This window comes from Eumetopias jubatus, unplaced genomic scaffold (assembly GCF_037043125.1).
Source record: "Eumetopias jubatus isolate StellerSeaLion01/CBP00866 unplaced genomic scaffold, mEumJub1_p1.0 scaffold_2, whole genome shotgun sequence".
In the NCBI taxonomy this organism is placed as follows: Eukaryota; Metazoa; Chordata; class Mammalia; order Carnivora; family Otariidae; genus Eumetopias; species Eumetopias jubatus.
In genome coordinates, this window is record NW_028274808.1 from 94,604,677 (window position 1) to 94,625,158 (window position 20,482).

The 20,482-nt window shown below is 35.6% G+C and overlaps 1 non-coding gene across 1 annotated transcript; it reads right to left on the bottom strand.

Moving 5' to 3' along the window:
• Positions 1 to 20,177: 20,177 nt before the first annotated feature.
• LOC114208307 (U6 spliceosomal RNA) lies at positions 20,178 to 20,279 on the bottom strand. The gene has a single exon (XR_015767811.1). It is a non-coding gene; the product is annotated as a U6 spliceosomal RNA (small nuclear RNA).
• Between the last annotated feature and the right edge of the window lie 203 nt (positions 20,280 to 20,482).

Consider the following 20,482-nt stretch of genomic DNA (forward strand, 5'->3'; position numbering starts at 1 on the left):
TCTAAGTGCAGCTATAAATTTAAATAGTTTAAATAACCAAAAATGCGCTCAGAATATGGGGACAACCTTCTGTCAATATGCATTTTACTTACCTTAATGTTTGCTCTTTTCATTTTATTTGTCTTAAATTCTTCCTCTGGAATCACATTCCTTCTGCCTGAGAAATACAGTTCAAATTTGCTTTAGGTGGATTTGCTAGTACAAATTTTCTTAGTTTTTGTTGTAAAAAATATTTGTATTTTGCTTTTATTCATAAAAGAACACTTTTTATTAGATGTAAAATTCTACATTTGCAGTTAATTTTTTTTAAATAGAAGATATCAATACATTATCCATCGTTTCTGTTACTTCTGTTGAGAGGTCTGCTTTTGGTTTTCTTTTCTAATCTATCACTCCTTTCCAAGTAGTATGCCTAATCTCTGTCTTTCTGAGTACTACTAATATTTTCATTTTCTTTTTCTTTTCAGCAATTTTACTGTGATTTTCTGTGGTGCAATTTTTTAAAAATATTTAAACTGCTTTGGGTTAATAGTAATTTTTTTTTTAATCTGTGTTTTGATATTGTATATCAGGTTTAAAAAGTTCTTAACCATTTTTTAAAGATTTATTTATTTATTTTAGAGAGAGAGAGTGTGTGAGCAGGAGGAGGGGCAGAGGGAAAGAATGTCAAGCAGACTCCCTCCACCCCACACCCCTAGCCTTCCTGAGCACAGAGCTCACCAGTCTAGATCTCACAACCCTGAGATCATGACCTGAGCCAAAATCAAGAGTCAGATGCTCAACCAACTGAGCCACCCAGAAGCCCCATTAACCATTTCTCATCATTCATTGCTTTTATTCCTTTTCCCTTTCTTTGCTTTTCTCCTGGGTTATCTAATTCCATTTATGTTCAGACATCTCTTTGTATTCTCCTCTGTATTTTCAATCTTTTGTTTCTATGTTTTACTCTGGTGTTTTCTTCAATTCTGCCTTCTAGTTCATTTATTCTCTTTTCAAACACATTAAATTTGTTATTACCTCTATTCATTGAGTTTTAGAAAAAAATAGACTTTATTTGTTAGAATAGTTTTATATTTACAGAGCTTCCCCCTTTTAATAATATTTTATATTAACATGGTACATTTGTTATAAGTAATAAACCAATATTGATACATTAATAATAACTAAAGTCTTCCGTTTACTCAGATTTCCTGAGAGTTTTTTTTAAAGGTTTTATTTATTTATTTGAGAGAGAGAGAGAGTGAGCATGAGTAGGGGGGAGGGGGGCAGAAGGCTCCCCCCTGAGCCAGGAGCCCGACATGGGGCTTGATCCCAGGACCTGTACTGAGCCACCCAGACACTCCACAGATTTTCTTAGTTTTATTTAATGGCCTTTTCTGTTCCAGGGTACTATGCAGGAAACCACGTTACATTTAATCATCCTATATCCTTAGGCTACTCTTGACTATGATAGTTTTATCAGATTTTCCTTGTTTTGTTGATCTTGGCAGTTTTTAGGACTATTGTTCAGGGTAGCAAGCTCCTACACAATTTATCTGATGATTGGGATTCGTCATGATTAGACTGGTGTTGTGGGTCTTAGTGAGGAATATCACATGGGTAAAGTACCATTTTCATCACATTATGTCAAGGGTACATACAATTAATATGATTTATGACTGTAACTATTGATATTGGACATCTCACTGAAGTAGTTCGTGTTTGTCAGGTTTCTCCACTGTAAAGTTACTCTTTTTACCCCTTTCCCATACTATTCTCTTTGGAATAAGTATGTGTAACCCATTCTGAAGGACTGAAAAATGATTCTCCTCTTCCTTTAGGGCACAATATCTCCATGAATTATTTAGAATTCTGCATGGGGAAACTTATCTCTTCTTTCCTATTTATTTATTAAATCATATATTTATATTAATATGGGGTCACAGATATTTACTTATACATTGGGTTTTAATAAAATACTATTTTATTTTTTGTTGTTCAAATTGTTCCAGCAATGATCATTGGTATCTCTTTCAATTGGCTCCCATGTCCCTTTTACATACCCACCATTGGGTTTACTTATTTTTTTTTCTCCTTATTTCCTGGCACTACAAGATGCTGTAGGATCATCTTGCACATTGCCTGCTCCAGTTCTAGAAGAGTCACATCTCCTTGGTGCCTTCATGCCTTTTACTGGAGAAACCAAAATCTTGGTGCTGGGTGTGCTAATTGTTACTGGTATAGTCCATTAAGTTTTAATTTGGGTTATTTATTTATTCTATATTTTTGGGAATTATTATATTTCTTATTTTTAAAATGAGTTTTGTCCTTCCCCTTTTTATTCTGGTTTTCTTTTCCAACCGTCTGTTAAAATTATATTTTATTTCTGTAAACAGAGCAAATATAGTTAAAGTCTCTCTGATAATTCAAGTATTTAGAGTCCCTCTTGGGATGTCTTATTGGATATTGTATCTTCTTTTGGTTATTCATGTGATCTTGCTTTTCACTTGATGATTACTTTATTGCTAGGGATATTGCATTTGAAAAATTATAGAAGTAATTCAAGATCTAGGATCATGACATATTTCTCTATTAACAGTTAACATTTGTGAATGGCAGGGGGCTAGGGGCACTAGCATTGTAGCTACTTTTAACAGGAACAATTGAAAACTCCAAATTGGCATTAAAGCTATTGATCTCCATCTATACTATCTTACACTAAATGTCTGGTCTTCAAAACAACTTAAAAGGTATAAAAAATCAAGATAAATAGAACACTGCCAAGAGATAGAACCAGATTCAAATATGACACAGACATTAGAAGAAATAGAAATTTTTATTTTATTTTTTATTTTTTTAAGATTTTATTTATTTATTTGACAGAGAGAGAGACAGCGAGAGAGGGAACACAAACAGGGGGAGTGGGAGAGGGAGAAGCAGGCCTCCCGCTGAGCAGGGAGCCCGATCCGGGGCTCAATCCCTGAACGCTGGGATCATGACCTGAGCCGAAGGCAGACGCTTAACGACTGAGCCACCCAGGCGCCCCAAGAAATAGAAATTTTTAAATAATCATGATTAAAATGATAAAGGCATTAATGGGGAATTTTTTAATGGTGTATCTAAAGAACTAATGAAAATATCCATGACTGATAAATGAACTACAAATATTTTTGAAGATCTGGGAGCACCAGTACTAGACCACTACCACAATACCCACCGAACAAGAAATTTTCTTCTTTGCCTGTCCCCCTCAACCTGTTCAAACTCTAGGGCACAACCTATGAAAGAAAAATTAAGATAGACTTCAATAAAATGAAAAATTTCTGCTCTGTGAAAGACACTCTCAAAACAATAAAAAGATAAGCCACAGTCTGGGAGGAAATATTTTCAAAAGACTTATCAGATAAAGGATTCTTATCTAAAATACAAAAGAACTCTTCAAACCCAACAACAAGAACATCAATAACCCAATTAAGAAATGGAGCAAAGACCTTGACAGACATATCACCACAGAAAACATACAAAAAGCAAATAAGCACACAAAATGATGCTCCACATCATGTATCATCAGGGAAATGAAAATTAAAACACTAGGATACCACTGCGTACCTATTAGAATGGCCAAAATCAGAAACAGTGACAACACCAAATGCTGGTGAGGATATGGAACAATATGAACTTAAACTCATTGCTGATGGTGATGCAAAATTGTAAGGCCACTGTCGAAGACAGTTTGGCAGTTTCTTACATAAATACACATACTCTTACCGTATAATCCAGCAGTTGTGTTCCTTGGTATTTTCTAACATATTTGAAAACATATTACCACACCAAAATCTGTACATGGATGTTTAGAGCAGTTTTAGTTATTATTGCCAAAACTTCAGAGCAACCAAGAAGTCCCTCAGTTAAGTGAAAGATAAATCGTGGTACCTTTACAAAACGGAATACCATTCAGCATTAAAAAGAAATGACCTATTAAGCCATGAAAAGACATGGAGGAAACTTAACATGCATATGACCAAGTGAAAGAAGCCCTCTAGAAAGGCTATATACTGTATGATTTCAACTATATGGCATTCCAGAAAAGACAAAACTATGGAGACAATAAAAAGATCAGTGGTTGCCAGGGGAAGAAGGAAGGTATGAATAGACAGTGCACAAAAGATTTTTAGGGTAGTAAAATAACTGTATAATACTAAAATGATGGATATATGTCATTATGTATTTGTCCAAACCCATACAATATACAACACCAAGAGTGAACACTAATTTAAACTATGAACTCTCGGTGATAATAATTTGTTGATGTAGGTTCATCTATTGTAACAAATGTACCAATATGGTAGGGGCTGTTGTTAAGGGGGAGGCTATGCATGTGTGTGGGCAGGGGTCCCATGGTAAATATCTGTAAATTCTGCTTAATTTTCCTGTGAACTTAAAAATGTTCTAATAAATAAATTCTTTTAAAATGAAGTGAAAGGCAAACATTAAGCTTATTGTTGCATTCATGATTATAGTTTTTGTCATTTGTATAATGGCTATAATATGAAGGTTTCCAGATAGACATCAGGCAAATCAGTGAACAATATGTTCTATAAAATGAGATTGTTCTTAGAATGGCAGAGAACTAGTTTGCTCCCTACATGCAAGAACAAAACTTGCAACTTTGAAAAGCTGGATTACCTAACAAATAGTTGAATGAGACCCATATTTCTTATAATTATTATTATTTAAATTCTATTATTGGATTTTATAGTCTTAATTTTTAATCTGGTTTTACTTGATTACTAAGGCTATTTCATTTTATTTTTATTTTTATTTTTTTTTGAGAGAGAGTGAGAGAGCATGAACAGTGGGAAGAGCAAAGGGAGAGGGAGGGAGTCTTAAGCAAGCTCCACGCCCAACACAAGCTGGACATGGGACTCAGTCTCACGACCCTGAGATCATGACCTGAACCGAAATCAAGAGTCAGACTCTTAACCAACTGAGCCACCAGACACCCCAGAAGCTATTTTAAAAGACAAGTTATTAAAAATCTTGTTTCAAAGCACATATAAACATCAAATTTGTGCACTAAAATGAGTCAGTCTTGAAAGAGCTTTTCAAACCTGGTAGAAACCACCTTACCTAAGTGATCAAAATTATCATAACCAGTACTAGGACAAACTAATTCCATGTGCTTGCTAATATGATATGCTAAGAAAGATTTGACATTATTTTGTGGTATTGCTCTTCCAAACAAGATAACCTGAACATAATCATGAGGAATATTAGAAATAGCCAAATTACAAGACATTCTGTTAATAACTGACCTGTTTCAAAATAAAGGATACTACAGAAACATGACAAATAGTTGTATTCCATGTTCCTGGACTAGAATAATAATAATTATTATTATTTGCTATGAAAATCTGATATAATTGGTGAAATCTAAATACGGTTTATACACTAGATAACACTGTTATATGAATGTTAATTTCCTAATATTGATAATTCCACCATAATTATATAAGAAAATATCCTTATTCTTAACTAAACACACACTAAAGTATTTGAAATGTTTTTATTCTTCTTCCTAAATCTCACAATCTCTTTCTGTCTCGCTCTTCTCTCAATACCCTAAATAGATGAGAGAGAATTTTAGAGATATCAAAAAGAAAGGGGGGGAGAGACATGGAAACAAAAATAGAGGGAAAAAGAAGAGAGAGACGGAGAGAGAATGCTAAAGTAAATGTGGCAAACAATAATTGGGAAGTATGGTTGAAAGATACACAGGAGTTGTATGACTAATCTTAAAATTTTTTCTGTTAGTTTGGAATTAACTGAAAATAAATTTCATTCCCCAAAGAGCATTTTTTTTTTCTATGGATGGAGTAAATTTGCCTAAATAAATCGTTTTAAACTGTGTGATTTTGATTTAAATCAATATGATGAATATGAAATGCACAAATATAACCACAACTTCCAAAATCAACACAACCCAAAAATATCAAGATATCTCTTTTTCTTTATAGTTGTATTTCATATGATTACCAATGACCTTAAGATACGGAATCCATCATATTTACTTGTATTATCAATTTAACCCTCCACCTGAAAGAAATATGACTGTTTACTTTCTGCTAAATGAAATTGAGCTCCTTGACTTTGTCATGTAGACTTCTTACATTACATATTATTTGCAATTTTAAAGTCTGTGGATTATTATCCAGAGATAAAAGACGTAAAGATTATTATTTAAAGTGTTAGGATAAATCATTTCTTTTGTGAAGGTAAGGCACCTACATTATACCAGTATTTGAATACATTCTAGTAGCTCTGACATTTTCCAATACTGACTTCTCCTGATTGATCTGATATTGTGAAGGAATAAATCTCAAGGTCAAAACTTTAATAAAAGCATCTGTCTACCTTATTTCTTCAAAAAGTGTAAGTTGCCTTTGATTTTTAAGGTTATCTTTGCAAAATGAATATTTTAGATACTTCTTAAACAGCATGTTATCACAAAACAAAACAGAAAAACCAAAAACCCAAATCAAAAAACTACATCACATTTTTCATTGAAAATTACCAGCTCTTGGGAATTCTACTCACTGGAAATTCCCAGTGAGGGGGAGTTTACATTCTTTGAGGTGGCAAAATCCAAAAGTAGTTTTCATCCAGTACTCTTGGAATTGACTTTGGACCCCAGAGAAGTTTTTCTAAAAAGGATTTAAAAATTTATTACTAAACATTGAAGACCTTCAGGCTGTAGGGTGAAAGGGCATGGCTGAATCCCAAAAAAACTGAGTTTGATACTAGGAAAGAACTCTAGGAAAGGCTCTGGTGACAGTGTTAACATGTGAGCAGAGGACTTTTAAGTGCTTAATAGCTAAGAAGTATTTAAGAAGTTAGAGACGGACTGAAATCTTTTATCCATTTTGTTGAAAATGTTTTTTATTAAACTGTCAAATAAAGAAGTAATTTATATTACTGAATACAAACCAACAAATCATTTAAACAAACAAAGCAAAACAAAATTAAAACCTTAGGTCCTATATATTTGATACTATAGCTCTAATTTCAGTATAAATATTGAAATATTCTCTTATCCAGTATGCATATGTAAATGCATTCTATATGTCTTTAAACTACTTAAACATATGTAAATATGAGTATATTATAATTTATTATATTTGTATATTACCTTATAATATATAAATTCATGTGTACATACAGATTTATATATATGAGATGTATATATATTCTCAGAAGTATCCTGTAACTTTTAGAAATTAAAACATATAAAAATGGCCTCTAGTGTTCTGTGATCCTTACCATGTATTCTCATGACTGATTCTTATTTCCTTTTTAGGAATTAATTTAGGAGGAAATCCAGTCTCAAACTAATGCAAACATTCCTACAAAGTGTATGGGAATTCCAAGCAGTTTTACTGCTAAAAAACGTCAAAGAGAAACATCCCAGCAAAGCCCCAAATGGAAAAGAATGCCAACAACAATTAAGCTGAAGCAGCTTTACTGGTCCCACTGCTCTCACTTAGACTGAGTCGTGGAGCAGTATTTAATCAGAAGGGATTGGGAAAGGATTATAATGGATTTTGCTTACCTTAACCAGGGCGCTGAATGTTCAGCAATATGTAAACTTCAAGATGTAACTGAATACAAGATTTTAAAGGGAAGGTAGAATGCAGCAATGAAGCAGGAATCCCAATCTCTCTCCTCTGAACTTTAGAATTTGGGTAACTCAGCTGAACACAGCGGACCTAGCCTATTGTTAGCAGCACAGTAGACAGTGGGAAATTGTAACTTATAGCTTTAAAATTTAGTCTGTGCTCCAAAAATATATATAAAGGTAACATGGAGCCTGGCGTTTATCATCTGTAGACACAGTCCCTACATAATGTCGCTGACTTCTGTGTCAGTGGAGAACTCTAAGAAACCTTGTTCAATAGGCCCTCCACCTGATAAAGCACAGCCACCCTGAGACTGAACAAAAAAAGATGAATCAAATTTGTATTTCCTCTTGTAAATCACCCACTCTCCTAAAGAGTCTCTTTAGTAACTGAAGTGCTTGAATTATGCAAAGATGGACATTTACTCATATTTTTATAGAAAATAAATAAATAAATAATAAATAAATAAATAAAAGTATCTAAATGAATAAATTTAACCTAAGTGTTCAGAGAAGCATTACAAACTATAATATATACTTATATTACTTACTTTTTTCCCCAAAGAAGTGGTTTTAAATATAAATGAAATTTCTGGTTGAATAAGATGCATCCAATTGAGCGTTATTTTTTTGGAATAAGCAAACAAAAAATGAGCATTTACTATGTGCTAAGCACTTCACAATGTGTTTTGGGAGAGATAAACAGAAAGAAAATATCAACTTTGCATATTTCACAATCTCATGGGAATAATAATAAACATGGAGAAATCATCTTGATACCTGTCAGATAATAAAGCATTTTGAAAGACAGTTTTTAAAATGCAGTAATAGCTCAAAGCAGGAAGAGAGAAACTGACCAAGAGTAATGAGTAAGATCAGGAAGTGTTCATGGAGGGGTTGACATGTTGACTGGACCGTCAAGGTTGAGTACAATTTCCATAAGTAGAAAAAGCTCTGAAGGATATTCTAGGCAAAGAGACAGATTTAGTGAGGAGATGGTCCGGAATAAAATTTATAGAGATTTAGGAGATGTTATGCAATCTATTTTTGCTTGGTCATGGACTTCGTAACTTGGAGTTCAAGTAACTTACAAATCAGAGGGGCGCCTGTAGTAGACACTGCACTTTAGCTCAGGCAGACCTAACTTTTTTCTCTGTCATCAGGCTCCAGCACAGAAGATGAAAGGCTACTAATTCTCCTATCATGTCACTGTCTTTTAAGTTTGGCCATGAAACACTATTCTACTAATTCGGGAAAGAACCTGTGCTGGTGCTGTCTGTTACTCTGTTATTTCCTGCTGAACATTCCTAACTGATATATCACACCTTGAATAAATTGGGCATAAATGAAATGAGCGCACTCTGGAGAGAAACTCTAAATGTTCCCAAACCATCCTTTATTTTTACTACTGATAAATAACCTTCCAATGCTCAGATGAGAAGAACTATTGAAAGTCAACCCTTGCCCAGTTTGTCTCAGCAGAAGATAAGAACGGGGAACAATCTCCAGAGTGTAATGTGTCCAATGAAATGGCAGCAGCAAACAAACACAAAATAAAAATTAGTAAACAGTTAAAAAGAGAACCACTTGAAACACAAATCTCTCCATGAGGAATTCATGCTGTAATGACTGTTTGAAATGTGCATTATAGGAAAAGCTGAGCAAGATTAGATATTCATCAAAGTAGGTAGGGTAGAGCCCAGTGCAGACTGAAGACAAGAATGACAACTACACACATCCAGCTCCTAATCCCTCAAGAGCAGAGTTTAAAAATCAGACAGCAAAGCAAGGTAAAAGATAACTAATTTCTATCATTTTAAGGAGCCACAGCAGATCTAGCTTACCCCACCCCCAGTCAAAGATAAATATGCACCAAGGAAGAAATGAACCCGATTTAATGCAAGAGAATAGAAGAATAAGTAAACAAACAAATAAATAAGGATAGGGGCTTATTAGGCAAAATGCAGAAGAAGCGCCCATTTTGGGAATAAGTTTGCCCCCAAAATACAAAAACAAATGTAGTTGCTACTCAACAAAGTCAAGAAATAATGAAACATCAATTTAATGAACTGAAGTTTCGAAGCTGACATGCTAAGACAACAAAAGAAAATCTAAAAGAAGTTGTCAGGAAAGAAATGAAGAAACAATAACTTTTCTCAACCAAGAGACATATTCGAAATAGCAAGGAGTGAAACCCTGATAATACACAAAACTAAATCAGTTATGTGTAGAATAAGGTTAAGGAAATCACAGTAAAAGCAAATAAAAATGATAAAGAGATGAATGATTAGAAGCAAAATGGCAGATATGAATGAGTATAACATAAAGATGATTATTATGTCTCTCAAGAAGAGACTAAAGCAAATAAAAAAATTAAATATAAAATAGAAGGCAAAAAAATATATTTCCTAAAATGAAAGGAGTGTTCTAGGAAATTTAATAGAAAGTGATAAAGGAACAATTTATTCAAATGATGTTCCTGAAATTTAAGGAAAATTAATAGTAAAAATAAAGTCAGCACTTATTGCCTAATCCATGAATTATCTCTTTTAAGTAATTACTGAAAGAAAAACATTCTATGTGGTATTAATGCTTCCTTTTTTTTTAATTTATTTAATTGACAGAGAGAGAGGGAGAGAGAGACAGAGTGAGAGGGAACACAAGCAGGGGAGTGGGAGAGGGAGAAGCAGACTTCCAGCCGAGCAGGGAGCCTGATGCAGGACTTGATCTCAGAACCCCGGGGTTCATGACCTGAGCTGAAGGCAGTTGCTTAACCAACTGAGCCATCCAGGCGCCCCTTAATGCTTCCTTATTTTACAGAAGAATAACTTGGCCAAGCTCATTCAGCAATTGAGCAATGGATTTATATTTAGGATCCAGGATCGTGCCACTACAAAGCCTGAGTTTGTAATCATCATTCTATACAGACCTTCCTGGATTTACGATCAGTTACGTCCCAATAAACCTATCATAAGTTGAAAATACCATTAGTAGAAAATTCATTTAAAGCCCCTAACCTGCCAAACATCATACTTACCTTACCCTACCTTAAATGTGCTCAGAACACTTACATTAGTCTACAGTTGGGCAATATCATCTAACACAAAGCCTGTTTTATAATGAAGTGTTAAATACCTAATGGAATTTATTGACTATTGTACTAAAAGTGAGAAACAGAATGATTATATGGGTATAGGATGATTGCCAGTGTATCAGTTGTTTACCCTTATGGTTGCTTGGCTAACTGAGAGCTGTGGCTAGCTACCTCTGCTCAGCATCTCAAGAGAGTATCCTACTGGATATTGTTAGCTCAGGAAAAGATCAAAATTCAAAATTTGAAGCAGTTTCTATTGATTATGTATTACTTTTGCACCATGGTAAAGTTGAAAAATCCTACATCCAACTATTGCTAAGTCAGGAATCATCTGTATTCTATAAGATATTGAAAAATAAACACATTTACTTCTCAGCTGGTTGGTCTCTGAAGTCTCTCCAAGTGAGACACACACTTTCTTTTGAGGAGACATTGTCTATTGTCTTCACAGTAACCAATCTCCCCTAAAATCCCAATTTTCTTCAGGAGCCACCCACTCTCAAGTAGTTCATGTGACTCAGGAGAAGCTGATCCCACACCCAACTCTGAATGTGGGTATGTATTAGCTTAAGCTGATCATGGGCATCTCAGCTTTTTTGCCAGGCATTGGTTAAAGAATCTTGGCTTATACTAATCAATGCATATTATTTTCTGATGATTATTACTGAGTGAGCACTTCACCTGAGTTGGACCAGTCATACTGAACAGAAAAATATTTATATTCTATGGCTCTGGGACAAAGTCTGCTCTTTCTTGTCTTAGAAGTGAACAAGGAAGTGTGTCGCCTTGTTTTCTGCTAATAGTCATCTTATGATGATGAGAATAGACCATCTGAAGAAAGGAAGAAAAATCTGCATACCAAGGAAGGAAGAGTTGAGAGAATAGCAAATAAATGGAGCTACAGCCTGGAACTATCCTACTTTCAGACTTTGGGTTATGTGAGATACAAATATCCTTGTTTTAACCATTTGAGTCAAGTTTTTTGATATTTAATTGGCACAACTATTTTCATTAATGACACACATGCACACCCACACATGCACACAAACACACACATGCACACCATATGATATTCATGTTATTGAATATCAAGGACATCATATCTACTTGGGCCTTTGCTTTAGTTATGTGCCTTTGTATTCAGAAAAATAGTGTTTATTTCTACATTTAAAGTTAAAATGGGATGCTTAAAGTAGTCTACAGCTACTGATTGAAGAAAATAGAAAAAATTAACTTCTTTCCTGGTCTATGGCAAACAGAAAACTAGATTTTTGTCAATTACTATAGAAAAATAGTAAATAATATTTGTAAATCAATAAATATGCTTTAAAATAGAAAGACATGAGTATCGTTTTAGCAGAAGTTAAGAAGAAAGACTATATTTCCATGTGTCTAGCCTCTCTCTACTTGGATGATACATGTCATCTCAAATTCCTGCTCTTCTGCTAGTTCCCATGACAAAGGTGACATTAACTAATGCTGAAACATTAGCAGGCAACCCCAGGCTTCCTGAAGCTGTCTGAAGTCCAGTCTCTAGATGGCTTCACTGGTTTTTGCTTGCTTGCCAGTTACTGAAGTAATTTCAACAGTATCCCAGAGTGCGCAATAAGTAAGAAGAGAGAAGAACCATTTTGAGCATCAGCCTCTGGTTTTACAGAAAGTGTAAAATGAATGCATGAAAGAGATCGGCTGGAGCCACTGAAGTCAGGGTTTGATTCACATGTCATCTCAAAGACAGGAACAACAAGCTTTGATTCCCTTTCTTTCTTGAATGCTGGCGGTCATACCCAGACTAATGTTGAAAGAGTGGCAATGAGAGATGAGGCATTATTAGTTCAGGGAATTTCAACCTTATTGACCTTCTAAGGCCATAGATTTGGCCTGATGAAAATAGTATCTCTATTAGAGAAGTCTTTCGGCTAAAAGTAATATATCTCCTCTTGTTTAAGCAACTGGGGACAGAAATGTTTATGTTTGCTCTTGGCAAATTTGAGCAGAAGAGGCAGTTTGGGATCAGATGATGGGTAGGCCCATCTTAAAGATTTTTGTCTTTATTCTAAGAGCAATTATAAATAATTGATAACTCATATTACATGGAAAGGAAGTTTGGGGTCAAATATGAATCATGGGAATTTAGTCTATAGCAACCGTCAGGCATTAGAAATGGAAGCCTAGGATTTTTTTTTAATGTTTTATTTATTTATTCATGAGAGTCAGAGAGAGAGAGAGGCAGAGGGAGAAGCAGGCTCCCTGCCTAGCAGGGAGCCCAATGCGGGACTCGATCCCAGGACCCTGGGATCATGACCTGAGCCGAAGGCAGACGCTTAACCATCTGAGCCACCCAGGTGCCCCAGAAGCCTAGGATTTTAAATAAAGACCTGTATATTAGCCCTAAAGATATAAAGCATTTTAATAAAGACAGATTTTTAAAAATTAAAAAAACAGGATAAATGTGTAGAGAATTTGAGTGAAGAAGAATATGCTTCCATTCTATTCCACACCAATGATGTTAAAGGTTACTTACAATATCAACATAAAGACATTCTCATAAACGTGAGGACTCAGGAGTTCTATCTTATATATAACCTTCTCACAAACCCCTATTTATTAATGAAACCCAGCACTAACCCAGAGATATCCCAAAATAAAGATGGGGACAGGGTTATAAAGGATAAACAACAAGTTTTAATTTTCTCTAAACAATAAACTAAACCTGAAACTCTTTGGAAATTACATATATAATACAGAATGCAAATCTCAAAGTTCCTGAATAAAATACTACGGAATAAAAATAAACTGGATTGAGACAAACATCATGAAATAGACTAACAAAAATTTGGAAAGATAATTAGAAGAGGAAGTGTAAGGTACAACTTCTTTTATCTTTCTTTTTTTTTTTTAAAGATTTTATTTATTTGACAGAGAGAGAGACAGCGAGCGAGAGAGGGAACACAAGCAGGGGGAGTGGGAGAGGGAGAAGCAGGCTTCCCGCGGAGCAGGGAGCCTGATGTGGGGCTCATCCCAGGACCCTGGGATCATGGCCTGAGCCGAAGGCAGATGCTTAACGAATGAGCCACCCAGGCGCCCCCTTTTATCTTTCAAATAAGGAATAAAAATGTTTGCTTCAGTATGATAATAATGAATTAATAAATATTGATTCCACTGTTTTATTTAAAGTTACAAAGTAATGAATAAAATAAATAGGTTGTATATCTTCCAAATTATCATAACAAAAAAAGAAATAGAAATATTGAAAAAGATAAAAAATAAAAATATTTATTCAACCTTTTGGTGAATATTTATGGGGTTACTATTATTTCTACACCTTGTTTAGAGATACAGTGGAGAGAAAAATCAGCATGTCCCTGTCTTTGTGGAATTTTGAAACCACTTTTGGAGTAAAATATTAAGTCAATAATCACTATGAAATTATTATCACTACTGACTTTTATAAAAGCTAAATAATGAAAGTAAAGTCTAAAAGCATATAACTGGGGACGCCTGGGTGGCTTAGTCCATTAAGCATCTGCCTTCAGCTCAAGTCATGATCCCAGGGTCCTGGGATCGAGCCCCACATCAGGCTCCCTGCTCCGTGGGAAGCCTGCTCTCCCTCTCCCACTCACCCTGCTTGTGTTCCTGCTCTCGCTGTGTCTCTCTCTGTCAAATAAATAAATAAAAATCTTTAAAAAAATAAATAAAAGCATATAACTGGAGCCTGTGACATGGTCTTGGAATAGGGAAGTTCTCTGAGAAAAGAGCAGTGATTTGATGGTGAAGAGGAGGAAAGAGAAATTCGGTCAGTGGAACCAGCTTGAGCAAAAGTTCTGAAGGAAGGAAACTTGGGCTGTGAAGAAAATGAAATAATATATTTTTTAAATTTAATTTTATTTTTTTAAGATTTTATTTATTTATTTGAGAGAGAGAATGAGATAGAGAGAGAGAGCATGAGAGGGGGGAGGGTCAGAGGGAGAAGCAGACTCCCTGCTGAGCAGGGAGCCCGATGAGGGACTTGATCCTGGGACTCCAGGATCATGACCTGAGCCGAAGGCAGTCGCTTAACCAACTGAGCCACCCAGGCACCCTGAAATAATATTTTTATAATAGCTGAAATACAGAGAACAAAGACAATAGTGACATTAACTCTGGGGGAAGAATTGGAAAGGAGACCAGTGCCTGTGGCAGATTGTGTTCTTTTCCCTATGAATCCACCCCCTTCTTCTAAGGGTGTTAACAGCCCTGCTCTTGCTCTGTGCCTTCAGCAATTGTCCACAGGGCAGAGTCCTTCCTGGCTGTACTGCCCGCCATGGCCTTGGGACTTGCTTTGGTCAGTGCAGTGGGATCGAATGGGACATCTACCACTTCTGAGCAAAAGTTTTTTGTGGATTGTAGGATTCCATGTATGTCTCTGCTCCTGACGATAAAAATAGAACATTAGGGATAGGGTCTGAACCTTCAGCCTGGATCCCGGTATAAGAAGGTTCATGTGGCTCAAGCCAGCTACAAAGACCCTGTAGCATTCATATAAATCAAGAAAAAATATAGGAATGTTCATGATTATATGCTGCAGAGATTTTGAGATTTCTTTAGCTTACACATAGCCTAGCAAAAGTTCACTGAAAGAATTTCTAATTCATATTTTGGCAAAAGAATTAATAAAAGCTTCTCCCCAGAAACACGGTGGATTATGATTATACATGAATAAGTTTATACACACATAGAGATGCATCTAGAACATTTCTTTAATAAAAGGCTGTTTGTGGGTTATCTCTGAGTGTCAGTTTTTCTGCTATTTTTAAGAATATTTTTTCTCTTATGAATATGTGAGAATTTTGTACATTTAAAAAAATTCCACTAATAGAAAAATAAAAAATAATTTTATAATTTTGTAAAATAAGGATTTTAAAAATGTTTTAAATATAACCTATCTGAAGTAACAAGATTATTATATTTATAATAGTTACCAGGATACTGGGATAAAGAAAATTTTATTGGAGAGATTCATGGTATATATCATGACAGATCAAAGTGGTGCTTCCGACTTCAGCGTACATCCAAACTGCCTGGATAGCTTCTTAGAATACAGATTACTAAAGCCTAACCCTACAGTTTCTGGTTCCCTAGATATGAAGAAGGGCCCATTAATTTGCATTTCAACTATTCCCATGTATTACTGATGTTACTGATCCAAGAACACACTTTGAGAAACAATACATTAAGTGGTCAAATACATGTCTAGATAAGAATTTTACTTTGTGGATCCACGATTTCAAAAAATCAGTTCATTTGATTGTTCTTTTGACCAACCAAGTGCTTGAAAAACACTGAATTGTTTGCCTCTATGCCTCTGTTTCTTTTCTTATATATTGTTGGTAGGTAAAGAATTGAAGCCAGGTGAGTTCCAATTAACTAACTCTATTCTTATAATTGTATATCCTATTGAAACATACTCATAGAGTTAGGAATTAGAACACACACACACACAAAGACACAAACACACATACCTATTTCCTTCCTATCTATGGAAAAGTTTTATTTTCAGAGGTAATTCTTTGACTTTATGATTTTAAATAACTATCTCTGCTACTGTAATGGTTTTTTTCCTCTTTCCTTTTGACTTAAGATTTTTCTCCAGGCATTTAACATCCTTGACCCTGTTCATAATCAGTTCACCAGTATCCTAAAGAACCAATTTTTAACTTCAGATCTTCTTATAAAATGGAAGGGCCTCATTCTTTGTAGTAGACAAAGAAGAAATAAGCAGATTATTGGTTTTCTTTGCAGAAACTGGAATATTATTAAATTCCACTCTTCAATTAGAAAAAAATAAAAGAGGAGCAAAAGAAGGATTTTGGGGGTTTAAATTTTTTTTCCAGTGTATCTTTGTTAAAGCTTGAGACAACATTTAAGCTTTACCACACAAGGTTTTTGTTTTTGTTTTGTTTTGGCAAGGTCGAGATCCAGTATCCCATTAAAGCATTTGCCAGAAGGAAAAGTTGTTAGAAAGTACATAAAATGCTAGGTGATCTGCTTTTACCGGAACTTGACTTTCTGAAACATCTGAAACACAACTGTCTTTTATTAAACTGAAATGAAGAGGTCTGGGCAGGAGTCTTGTGGGGACAGAACACTCAGCCTCAGAGTCAAAGCCCTAGAACATTTCTTGTTATCACTGAACAGTTGCCCTTCTAGCCAGCTAACAAGAGGAGCATTAACAGCCTTTGAGAGGTATCCAACACCGTTTGCCTTGAAGACAGTTATGTTGGTAAAATCATTTGTCTTCTAAGGAATAGTACAATTAAAACTAGGATATTGGGGGAGAAGCCTCTGGGACTCATAAAATTTTAGAGTTAGAAAAACCTTATTCAGTCTCATTTTCAAAGCCAGACAATAAGTTTCTGTGCAACGAGAAAGAGAGAAGAACATTTAAATTGCAGTCTCTTCCTGAAACCCCATAGAACCTAACTGCAAAGGAGAAAGTTTTCTCCAATACTTTTATTTTTAAATAAGTTTCCTTTGGCCCAGTATGACTGGGGAACAGTCTCCAAAGTGCCTATTCAAGGTTAGAATTTCAAGATCTTCATTAATATTTTGCTATTGCACCAGGATCATTCATGCTACGCTGCCTTTGCTAATTAAATTAATAGCTACAAATGCTTACCAAAGAGATTAACTTATGCACTGCCCTCCTAGAAGGGCCTGTTGCTAGGCAGCCCTGGGCGAAGGCTTGGCACAAAGCGCCTTCTCTCTCAGGACAGAGACTGTTTTGCATCCTTGACGGGGAGAATGAAGGCTGCACTGCTTTCATTAAGAGCATTCACCTTCGTCTTTACATCTCAATTGCTCCCCTTTAATTATCTTAACCACTCGGTGCATTCTAGTGTTTCAAATCTATTTAATGTGAAGTATATGTGTCTCATGCTTTGTGGACTCACTTCAACGTCTTCTCTTTCTCTTGTCTTCTCACAAGCATCAATCCTACATTACACGTGGCTTTGCCACGTTTAAGCAGGTGCGCTTTATGACTTCTGCAGCTTTTGCCACAATTTGTAATAACCTAAACTTTTTGCATATTACTTCAACTCATCTATGTGACCAAAGATTTGTTTGATGTAAAGCCTGGTTTCCTGCGCTACCTTGCTCTTTATTTTTAAGATTGTATCCTTCATTTTTTGTTTCCTTACTACTTTATGTAGAGACAGCAGAGCCACTGGGGGTTCATGCTAAAGACAGATGCAGCGGCTCTCTCCTGCTCTAGGATGTACTCTCTGCTGCTAAATTTGCTGCCAGCAAGTTTGCCACTTGGGAAACTTGGCCTCAACCCAAACTTGAATTGACATTCTTTCTTCTTTGAAAATAGGTGGCTCTTCGAAACTTTAAACCAAATACAAATGAACAATGAGAATGTGCATAAGCAAGGTTATAAAAACTAAGTAATAAATGCATGTTTATTGAAAGTACACTATTGAAAAAAATACTAGCCTAACTCCAGCATGATCAAGGAAGCCCTGTGCAGAATGAGGTTTCCTGGAGAAACTTAACAGTTCTTGGTCAAAATAGCTTTTTCATTAGGAAACACTAGCCAAAGCCTTAGGGTTAAATGTCTGATTCATTCCTACCTGGTTCTAATATAACCTCTGCCTTGGTCTGTGAACTTATGCCTGTGTCTCTCTAGTTGGCATATACTGTAAGTTTGTCTGTATCTGTGCATGTGTGCCCATATGCCTGTGCACTCATAGGGGAAGGGCTAGTGGAGGAAAAGTAACAACATGGGAATATTTGAACAGCTCCACAGAAAAGCCATAAAAATCACTAGGGTTTTGTGGTATTGCCTGTAATATTTAGTGTATGGCTGTGTTTCTTTTGCCAAGGGAATCTCTAATATGCTTAAATAGGATATAATTTTATTAATGGTCACATAACACACCAGAGATGTGAGATCCAGGGGCAGGATAAGTTGGTCCCACAGATCATTCAGTGACCTGGGTCCATTCTTTGTTGTTGCTCTGCCATGCTGTAAAAATGGCTCTCATTTACACGGTAAAAGTTGGGTCACCATATGTCATAATCCATCTCACTGGACAGAAGAAAGAGGATGTGGAGACAAAGTCAATTTTTCAAGTAAATAAAAGAAATTGCATACATCTTTGCCCGTAGCAAAATTTAGTTACAAGATCTAGTTGTAAGCGAGGCTATGAAGAAATATAGTCTTTAGTAGGCAATTACATGCCCAGCTAAAACTTTAATAATTTAAAAGAATTAAAAACTGAAGTTGGGTGAAGGTAGTATTTCAGTGTAATATCAGAGAAGCAAAACAATTTTGATTCATATAAAATAAAGATTTACAATAGAAACAAGGCACTATACAATTGTGAAAAAAAATGTGTAAGGGAAGGTCTAGAGGGGGAGTTAGTGACAAAAGTTAAAATCAGCCCTCTCAAAGTCTATGTGGACAGGTGAGAACTGGAAGGGAAATCTAGGAAGCAAGGCATGGATCATTAAGGACAGTTGGCAGAGAAGTCTCTGGAAAACAGTTTCCTCTGTGTGGCTACTGCTACTATGGACCCATAGCCAAAGGTGTGATGGCATCACTGAGGTGGCTACGGGTCAGTCAGGCTAGCAGACAGGAGGAAGACCAGGAGGCAAAACAGAGGAAAGCAAAACAAGCTTTGCCATGCTGGGCAGTTCTATGTCTGTCTTTTATAAACCTACCTAAAAGACCATTAGAGATTTATGGCTGTTGTAGCTCTTTTGCCTCTCAAATGTAGGTAAACTCTAAACCCACGACTTTAAGGAAAGTGAGTCTGGGAAATGTTACCAACTTGTCAAAACCAGAGTCCAACTCAGGGAACGACTAGAAGTTGCAGAAAAGGGGCTGAAGTTTTGGGTACCATTTTTCATAATAAATTCCATCAAGTCAAAACTTCCCTACATACACAAATGTATTTTATCTCTCTTTTACCTCTTTATGATTCCACCTGTTCATAACGTTTTAGAAAGAAAAGCCACAAAGAAGACAAAGAAGTGAAGGGGAGAGAGAAGTGACATGGAGGAAGAGGGAGAGGGAGTGAGCGTGGGGGATGTGGCTGATGGAGCTCTGGTCTCTAGTCAAGTCAACTGGGACATTAATAGGAAATTAACATCTCTTCAAGATCTCTTCAAAACTCTCTAAGTAAGCAAACTGACATCACTTAATGGACATCTCTCACTTTTTGCACTCTTAAATAGTTAATCCTTAAGAATTTTATTGTCAGATAAAGGTTTGTTTTATTGAATAACTGATCTGTGTTATTGCTGAGGTCGCTACGTGGGGACCAAAGAAAAGGAGTTTTATTTCTTGGTTTTTTTCCTCCTTGGACAGAGTCTTGATTTCCCCCTTCTTGACCTGGAGCTGCTCTTCACAGCGCTTGTGTGTTTCCTTGGTCTTAGATCAAAAATATGGAACACTTCAGGAATTTGCATGTCATCCTTGTGCAGGGCCAGGCTAATCTTCTCTGCGTTGTTCCAATTTTAGTATATGTTGAGCACAAGAAGTTTTTTTAATTTAAGAAAAAGGAGAAGAATTGAGACTGAGGTATACACAAACTTTTCTAGAATCCCTTATATTATAGGGATCTTATTAACAAATGAGTTGACAGTCACTCCAATTGTCCTATATTTTCACAAACTATATAAATGCAATTATGCTTGGGTACTGTAGGCTTATCTTCTTAATTAATAAGGAAAGGTAGAAGAGA